At 39.9% G+C, this 9,932-nt stretch overlaps 1 long non-coding RNA gene across 3 annotated transcripts in view; it reads right to left on the bottom strand.

Annotated features, from left to right (window-relative positions):
• Positions 1–676: 676 nt before the first annotated feature.
• The window catches only part of LOC129639897 (uncharacterized), a 33,846-nt gene continuing 24,590 nt past the window's right edge, over positions 677–9,932 (bottom strand). For all 3 annotated transcript variants that reach the window (XR_008708650.1, XR_008708651.1, XR_008708649.1), the window contains exons 2-6: positions 9,489–9,578; positions 7,863–7,999; positions 6,192–6,401; positions 3,014–3,144; positions 677–1,992 (exon numbers count right to left, since the gene is read on the bottom strand). This is a non-coding gene — a long non-coding RNA (uncharacterized LOC129639897). The remainder of the gene's footprint in view (positions 1,993–3,013; positions 3,145–6,191; positions 6,402–7,862; positions 8,000–9,488; positions 9,579–9,932) is intronic.

Below are 9,932 nucleotides of genomic sequence, written 5' to 3'. Positions count from 1 at the left end.
TAGCTGTGCATGAGTGCCAATACATTATTAATGAGAATGTCTTGCTTTTTTTCTGTGTTTTACAGTGCTTTCATATATATTACCACTAAAATTATCTTTCCTTATGGTAAGAGGAAAAAAATCAATGAAAGGATTAAACCTGTTAAATATTCCCAGATTTTCTCACCTTTAAGCCTAGAGGTGGGTATTAAACCGAGGGATAAAACTTATGCAGCTTACCACATTATTAGGCCACTACTATGAGCAGGGAGTTCACGCTCCTTCCTTGGGGCCTCACTATGTGTTAGGACCAATCCTCCTTCATAACCATCAGTAAGAATCCCAAACCTCAGGTATCCTGCTCACCCAAGCTCAAATAAGTAAGATGTTGCTGGCTGGCACTTCTCAGCAAACTGGCACATCTGTGTATTTCTTGTGTAATTCTTCTCATTGGCCTGTGGAGCATCTCTTCACATCTTCTCTAGATAGCTTGGCACTTTGTTTCCCCTCAATAACTGAACCTGATACTTTCCTTCTCTCATCAGCCTAGAGCTTCTGAGGAAAGAGGGGACTGAAATATAATGTCAGCTATGCGTCCCTCTCAAGTGGAGAGGAGGTGAAGAGAAATGGAAGTTTAAAACTTCAAAAACTTAATAAATGGCTCAAAACTGTAATAAAAACAGGCCAAAGCATAATATTACTGATCTAAAGATACGTTTTTTTTTTAAAGGTAACAGCAACATCAAAAAGGACATCTCAAAAGAAGTAGATATAAATGGAGACATGAGAAGAAGGAAGGGAGAACTGAAAATGTCCAAGGGTAGGGAAAAGAGCAATAGAAAACAGCTGGGGTTTAAGAGTCTCATCTTGGAATTTCCTTTGGTCCTGGGGCTTCTTTCTTTCCTGGTTATCTCTGTCACGAACCTCCAGTTTCCCATCTAATTTAGTCTTGAAATATCTGTCTCTCTTGGGCCTTCTGTCTTATACAGATAGGTTTGAGTTCTGGGTCTTTATGTGTGCTAGGGCACTTCCATCTTTTGGGTCACAGGTCTTCAAGACAAGGTTTTTTAATCCCATCCTGGGTCTTTGGCCTTCTGTCTCACGGAGACTTGAGTCTTCTATCCAACTCCAGTCTAGACCCTTGGACCTTCTGTTGGTTTTGGATCATCTCACAGGGCGGCCTGGCATAACGAACAGCTCTGCAATGCTTATTTTGATAGCTGACACTCTGCACCTACTGGAAGGGGTTAGGAGGCGCCTTTACAAACACACAAAAGAGCACACACACAAACATGCACGAAAAAATATGCCAGGAGAGAGAATTGCATGAAATCAAAGAGGGGGAGACATAGACTCAAGAAATACTCAAAAGTGAATAGAAAGGCAAAAGGAGAGAAGAACCAAGAGAACAGAGATGAATGCTGAAATTGAAAATCACAAAGAACAAAGAGACACTGGGGCACACAAAGCATGAGGAAAAAAAGAGAAAATAGCCCAAGAAAGGCACAAAGAATATGTAGAAAAGAGAAATATGCAAGATAAAGAGTAGAAACAGCAGAAGGGTAGCCAGTATCAGAAAAGGTGAAATGTCAAGCCAACAAGGGGAACGGGTGACAGAGTTCACAAAGAGAAAAAGAAGAGAGGCAGGCATAGCAAGAAATGAGCAAAAGGCACACATAACTCAAGAGGCTCACAGAGAACGGTGAAAGAAGAGCTAGATCTAGCAGAGCAAAGAGAATCAGTAACAAAATGAAGAAAACTAGAAAGACATTTAAGACAAGACACAGACCACTCCTGGGTACAAAAAAGTAAATGAGACAAAGATATACAGAGAAGAAACTAGCAAGAGAATCATGGAAATGGATAAGACATACTTTAGACAAGAAAGACCAAAGACATTTAAAGAAGAAACAGACAAGCAAACAAATACACACTTATGAGTTTAAAAGATAAGCAAAGGCAGACATTCATGGAAGAGAGTAAGAAATAGAAGAGACAAAATACAGTGAGGAGCTTGACAGCACAAGAAGCATCACAAAGAGAAGAAAACAAAAAAGTGCATTAATAATTGCAATAACCTGTTATTAGTGTCAATACTATTTAAATTACTACTAACAATAATAATTATAATAACAACAATTACCACCAACACAGATACTCTTCTACTTACAAACTTTTAATTTGGGCATTTTTTACATAGAATCAAACCACACCAACTCTGTGCTACTAGATGGTATCAGTGGTCACTTGTATTGTGTCAGTTGAACTTATGAAACTTCTTAGGTTACCTTTTACCTATCATGTACTAGGCAGTGTACTAAGCACTTTACATACATGATTTCATTTAAGCTTCACAAACAGACAAGTCTAATCAGACTCTAAATTGCCAAAATGTTGTTCACGTGATGAGTGGCAGTTTACATTAATCTCACATCTCATCTCACCTCCCATCTCATATTATCTCACAGTAAACACAGAATATGTGCCTCAACATTCTGCTACAACTTTCCCAAGAGTTCCAGGAGAGCCAAATAAGGTGCCACACATAAGTGAACATTATACATAGTAAAGGGCCTTTAGAGAGCGCCTAGTTAGTTCTCTCATTTTATATCTTCACTTTTCCCCATTCCTTTATAAAATCATCATACTTTTGATGATTATAATGGCTGCTTCAGGGACTAGCTTTTAATATTATATCCAAACTGCAGATTCGCGAGGCCAGCCTTTCAGCAAAAAACAAAAACGTTTTTGGCTTAAGTTTCTATATGTTTAGGCCTCTAAGGGTGGCAAATGATCTATGTAGAAAAGATAAACAGACAAAGTGAAAGTAAATTACCCTATGACACAACTGGTACACAGACTATACTATCTTTTGAGTGAAACCAACTGTTAATCTAGGTTACTGATCATCCTCCCATCTCACATTCAGCACCTCTTCCACCATGGATCACTATACGTCATCCCACACAAACCTCCATCAAACAGACATTAGCTCTAAAGTAATGCTCGTAGGATTATACCAACAACAACTTACTTCATTCTGCTATTCTAAAATACTAGCATTGCAGGCATGTTGATCTTCCTTGGTGTGTTCACATTTCTTGCTCTTTGCACTGCTTCAGGGAAAGATAATGATTTGGCAAATATGAAGGGAACAACCAGGACCTACAAAAGAAAACAAGAAAGAAACCATGTAAATGCCATGAAGAAGTATTAACTGAGTACTGTACTAGAGTTATGGGAAGATCCAAATTAATGAGCTATAGAAACTGTCTCTACAGAGCTTAGAAAAGTATAAAGTTGACACTTTTAGATCCTTAGAGATAAAACTAATATAACTGCCTCATTCAACAGAATAGGAAACTATGGCATAAACAGGAAAATGTCTTGCCTAATAACACTTGGGGAAAACCACTAGACCATTCAGGTATGACCTAAATTAAATCCCTTATGATTATACAGTGGAAGTGAGAAATAGATTTAAGGGACTAGATCTGATAGAAAGAGTGCCTGATGAACTATGGATGGAGGTTCGTGACACTGTACAGGAGACAGGGATCAAGACCATCCCCAAGAAAAAGAAATGCAAAAAAGCAAAATGGCTGAGGAGGCCTTACAAATAGCTGTGAAAAAAAGCAAAACGAAAGCAAAGGAGAAAAGAAAGATATACCCATTTGAATGCAGAGTTCCAAAGAATAGCAAGGAGAGATAAGAAAGCCTTCCTCAGCAATCAATGCAAAGAAATAGAGGAAAGCAATAGAATAGGAAAGACTAGAGATCTCTTCAAGAAAATTAGAGATACCAAGGGAACATTTCATGCAAAGATGGGCTCAACAAAGGACAGAAATGGTATGGAGCTAACAGAAGCAGAAGATATTAAGAAGAGGTGGCAAGAATACACAGAAGAACTGTACAAAAAAGATCTTCACGACCCAGATAATCACGATGGCGTGATCACTCACCTAGAGCCAGACATCCTGGAATGTGAAGTCAAGTGGGCCTTAGGAAGTATCACTACAAACAAAGCTAGTGGAGATGATGGAATTCCAGTTGAGCTATTTCAAATCCTAAAAGATGCTGCTGCTAAAGTGCTGCACTCAATATGTCAGCAAATTTCGAAAACTCAGCAGTGGCCAGGACTGGAAAAGGTCAGTTTTCATTCCAAGCCCAAGGAAAGGCAATGCCAAAGAATACTCAAACTACCGCACAATTGCACTCATCTCACACGCTAGTAAAGTAATGCTCAAAATTCTCCAAGCCTGGCTTCCGCAATACGTGAACTGTGAACTTCCAGATGTTCAAGCTGGTTTTAGAAAAGGCAGAGGAACCAGAGATCAAATTCCCAACATCCGCTGGATCATCAAAAAAGCAAGAGAGTTCCAGAAAAACATCTATTTCTGCTTTATTGACTATGCCAAAGCCTTCGACTGTGTGGATCACAAGAAACTGTGGAAAATTCTGAAAGAGATGGGAATACCAGACCACCTGATCTGCCTCTTAAGAAACCTGTATGCAGGTCAGGAAGCAACAGTTAGAACTGGACATGAAACAGCAGACTGGTTCCAAATAGGAAAAGGAGTACGTCAAGGCTGTATATTGTCACCCTGTTTATTTAACTTATATGCAGAGAAACACTGGGTTAGATGAAGCACAAGCTGGAATCAAGATTGCCAGGAGAAATATCAATAACCTCAGATATGCAGATGCTCACCACCCATATGGCAGAAAGTGAAGAAGAACTAAAGAGCCTCTTGATGAAAGAGGAGAGTGAAAAAGTTGGCTTAAAGCTCAAAGTTCAGAAAACTAAGATCACGGTCCCATCACTTCATGGCAGATAGATGGGGAAACAGTGGCTGACTTTATTTTGGGGGGCTCCCAAATCACTGCAGCTGGTGACTGCAGCCATGAAGTTAAAAGACACTTATTCCTTGGAAGGAAAGTTATATTTCCTACCTAGACAGCATATTAAAAAGTAGAGACATTACTTTGTCAACAAAGGTGCCTCTAGTCAAGGCTATGGTTTTTCCAGTAGTCAGGTATGGATGTGAGAGTTAGACTACAGAGAAAGCTGAGCACCAAAGAACTGATGCTTTTGAACTGTGGTGTTGGATAAGACTCTTGAGAGTCCCTTGGACTGCAAGAAGATCCAACCAGTCCATCCTAAAGGAAATCAGTCCTGGGTATTCATTGGAAAGACTGATGTTGAAGCTGAAACTCCAATATTTTGGCCACCTGATGCGAAGAGCTGACTCATTTGAAAAGACCCTGATGTTGGGAAAGATTGAAGGCAGGAGGAGAAGGGGATGACAGAGGATGAGATGCTTAGATGGCATCACGGACTCAATGGACATGAGTTTCGGTAAACTCTGGGAGCTGGTGATGGACAGGGAGGCCTGGCGTGCTGCAGTTTATGGGGTTGCAAAGAGTCAGACATGACTGAGCAACTGAACTGAACTGAATAACACTTGGTGAGGCACTGGAAACATCATCCATCACAGCCTTATTCCTTTAATTGGATAGTAATCTTTACAAAGCCTATACAATCAGGACTTTCTACACTGAACAGTTACCTCTACCTCTCAACCTGTATCCCCCTAACCATCCTCTCTCATCACTGCCCTAAAGTACACAGTGTGCTAGTTCTTTAGATCCAGTCTGATGATAGACAACTTTGTGCCTCCCATTCATAGTTGTGAAGCTTCTGTCAATTAGCCGGCAGAGCATAAAAAGATAAATCTCTATTTTATCTTCTCAAACAGCTTGTTTTTTGTTTTGTCCCACAGCTTTCCCAAGGCATCCTGAAGTATGTAAATGATTGGCAAAGTTCTCCAACAGGGCCTCAAGGGAGACTTTGGGGATCAGAGGGTCCAGAATGATGATTGGCCCATGATCAGTGTCACAGATGTGTCAGTCATCATCCATGTTCTCCTAAAACTTAGCTGTAAGCCTCTACCACATACTACAGTCCCATCCTAAACACCCTAACTAATGCAGCCTGCTATTTTCTTCACATCATCATTTTAACCCATGTCACACTCAGTTACTTCCCAGGTTAATTAGGAGGCAGTTTTGTTTTTTGTTTTTTGTTTTTTACCAAAGCAGACATAGATGATAATGACTAAAACAATCTAAATGGAAAGCTAAGTGCAATGTATACTGAAAAACAAGAAATTAAAGACTAATTATTATGCTTTTAAGGACAGTTTACCCACCTCTGGATGTGTGGTGGTTGTCTTGAGACTTCATCTTCTTAACTGGGCCCAGGAAAGAATCTTGGTATAACCTCCTGGCCTAGAGTTGTTGCTCAGTGGTAGTGAATCTTTCCCCTGGAGGATCCTCATGCCCCATCTCCACCTAGGAATCGTCGAAGGGAATGGGTCACTAACACTGTCAAGCAACAGGCCTATTCTTTTGAGGTAGATCTGGAAAAGAGATTAAAAAAAATAAATTACTGAAATGCAGTACACTGGGAAAGTCTGTCCCAATGAGTAACTAGGGGTTAAATTAAACCATGTCTACCCTTTTCTTCAGATTAAGGACTGGATATTTAGAACTGTGTAGAGCTTTATATTCTATTAATAGCTACCAGCCTGCTGCTGCTGCTGCTGCTAAGTTGCTTCAGTCATGTCCAGCTTTGTGAGACCCCATAGACGGCAGCCCACCAGGCTCCCCGTCCCTGGGATTCTCCAGGCAAGAACACTGGAGTGGGTTGCCATGTCCTTCTCCAATGCATGAAAGTGAAAAGTGAAAGTGAAGTCGCTCAGTCGTGTCCGACTCCTAGCGACCACATGGACTGCAGCCCACCAGGCTCCTCCATCCATGGGATTTTCCAGGCAAGAGTACTGGAGTGGGGTGCCATCGCCTTCTCTGAGCTACCGGCCTAGCAACATGCAAATTCCTCTATTCATTCAAGCTCCATTCCCTATACTTCCCCTCATTTCCAAGAGCAACTTAGAGCTGAATAATTACCCAAATTCCCATATTTTGTTTTAGTCACCAGTCTCTACTGATGAATAATCCTCTACAGCAGTGGTCCCTAACTATTTTGGTACCAGGACCAGTTTCATGGAAGACAATTTTTCCATGGACCAGGGTTGGGGAAATGATTTTGGGATGATTCAAGTGCATTACATTTGTTGTGCACTTTATTTCTATTATTATTACATCAGCTCTACCTCAGATCACCAGGCATTAGATCCTGGAGGTTGGGGACCCTGCTTGAGAGCGTGGGTTTTTAATGTCCTTGTGTCCTCAAAAAATACAGGTCAAGAAATTAAGGGATTGAAAATAACAAAAGGAGGAGCTAGCTTTCTCTATCAGGAGAGCCATCAAGCCACTTGAGAAGAATTCCAATGTGGTCTGACCATATGAATTCTGTAAGACGTTGCCTCAGGCTTCTTTTATAAAGTACTATTGTAAGAATTGAGTGATCCATCTTAACAAAAGTACGTCTCTCTCACCTAGTTTTGTAGCATTCCCTTTTATTAATAATTTGTATATTAAGCAGCAAGATGTTGGAGCATTGCCAAGGTAAACAGAATTGTTTTCTCCTCAATCTACATGGTACAGTTCTTGAATAGCTTATATAAATGAGGTACCACCAAAGTACCAGGATATTCAAAAAATCAAGAATGGCTACAGGCACATAAAACCTCAGTTATTATAACAACTAAGCAAATCTATGCAAAAGGAAAAACAAGGATCCAATAATGTAGCTTACACAGGCCCTTGGGTCTCTATTATTCTACTCTTATACTCAAAAAGAAAAAATGTATAGAAATTGATGAAAATTGGCTCATGTTCTGTTTTTAAAAGGAGAGCTATAGGAAGTTAAAGCCTTTAAAGCCAAAGACAGAATTCACACAATAAGCTCCTTACACTACCTTTTTCTCCAGGGAAACTGCAAGCCATCCTATTAGATTGGTTGGAGTTTATCCAGATTCTCAAAAGGAAAGACCTGATGAATATGAAGCTTCTTAAAGTTGCTTGCAGTCCTCAGGTCTGATATGCTTGGAATGTCCTTGAGAAGAAAGACAGGGCAAGGCTCAATATAATATTCATGGTGAGATTTGACAGAAAACAACAGAATTCTTTAAAGCAATTATCCTTCAATTAAAAAAATAAAATTTTTTTAAATGCTGAGAAAACCTCAACAATAAAAAAAAAAGAAAAAACCACTAAGAAGCATTAACCTGAAACATTAGATATTGATATCTCCTGTCTCTCATCTCTAGCTTGTTGTCTCCCTAAGGTCCTGTAATAGTCAGCACTGGCAGTATCACAGAAGAACTAAGCAAGTATAGAAAAAAGAGCTAAATTAAAGTATGAGTCAAACCAACAGCCACTTTAAGGGCTGTCTAAGTTTGTGGCCTAAAGGTGCTAAAAATACTTCAAGATGCAAAGCAGCAGAGGAATTGCTACTGCTGCCTGGAAGTACAATTGCCTTGATCATTTTTAATAATTGGTTACCTGCCCTTACTCTAGGATAGGAGGTCACTGAAGAAGGTCTAAGTCAGGTTTGCAATCTTGAAAGTATTTTTTATGTTATGGTATAGTGTGGAAAGAACCAGGTATGGCTTCCAGATCCCTGATCAAGAATTACCACATTATAAGGATCTTTATGTCAACATCAAACAAATCCTAGACACTTAGTCCTTGGAAGGAAAGTTACGACCAACCTAGACAGCATATTAAAAAGCAGAGACATTACTTTGCCGACAAAGGTCTGTCTAGTCAAGGCTATGGTTTTTCCAGTAGTCAGGTATGGATGTGAGAGTTGGACTATAAAGAAAGCTGAGCACTGAAGAATTGATGCTTTTGAACTGTGGTGTTGGAGAAGACTCTTGAGAGTCCCTTGGACTGCAAGGAGATTCAACCAGTCCATCCTAAAGGAGATCAGTCCGGGGAGTTCATTGGAAGGACTGATGTTGAAGCTGAAACTCCAATACTTTGGCCACCTGATGCGAAAAGCTGACTCATTGGAAAAGACCCTGATGCTGGGAAAGATTGAGGGCAGGAGGAGAAGGGGTCGACAGAGGATGAGATGGTTGGATGGCATCACCGACTCAATGGACATGAGTTTGGGTAGGCTTCGGGAGTTGGTGATGGACAGGGAGGCCTGGCGTGCTGCGGTTCATGGGGTAGCAAAGAGTCGGACACAACTGAGCGACTGAACTGAACTGAACTGATCACTTTGCTTAGTAACAGTGTTTTCCCCCACTCTTCTTCCTCTATGAACCACAGCATTTCCCCAAAATTTTATGATACTCATCAAATTGCCCAACACCATAATAATTTGTTCACTTCTGTACCCACCATGAGATAGCAGATTCCTGGACAGGAACTGTCTTTGATTTTACTATTTATTCCAGTGCCTGGTCTAATAAATATTTGTTGAATTAAAGGATTACCTTGAGTTTGAAGATGCTGACATTCCCAGAGCATCCCTTTCTACAACTGCTAGAGATTTTATTTCAAGCAATGAACTGAAATACAACTCCAAGATTCACCTTTGGATGCTGTCCAGTGCAGGCTTCACTCCACCGAAACTTGATCCATCCTTCCTCTTGAGTGGGGGGGAACCAGCTCAGAATTCATCCCTTTAAAACAAATTCCAATAAATAGTTATAGCTGTATATTAACATTGAATGATAACTCGATTAACTACAATAAATGATCTCATAAGCACAGACCAGTGTTTCTCAAATTGGGGTGATAAGAACCCTGGGGGTTTGTGGATATATTCTCATGATCTCCAAGTTCTAAATTATTTAAAATGTTATATAAAATATTATATTTTTGACAAAGCTATTTTGAAATTGCAAACCATGTTTACATTTCAAATAACTTAAGTCACTGTTACTCAAAACATTTACTCTTTAGGATCTCAAAAAACTTGTTTCTTTAAAAGGTGCTGCATCCTGACAAATTACTTCAGTTTGAGAAACAAGAAG

The sequence above is a fragment of the Bubalus kerabau genome, chromosome X (assembly GCF_029407905.1).
Source record: "Bubalus kerabau isolate K-KA32 ecotype Philippines breed swamp buffalo chromosome X, PCC_UOA_SB_1v2, whole genome shotgun sequence".
NCBI classification, from domain to species: Eukaryota; Metazoa; Chordata; class Mammalia; order Artiodactyla; family Bovidae; genus Bubalus; species Bubalus kerabau.
Note: the sequence above shows the minus strand (reverse complement) of the source record. Positions and strands in the feature narration are given on the sequence as shown.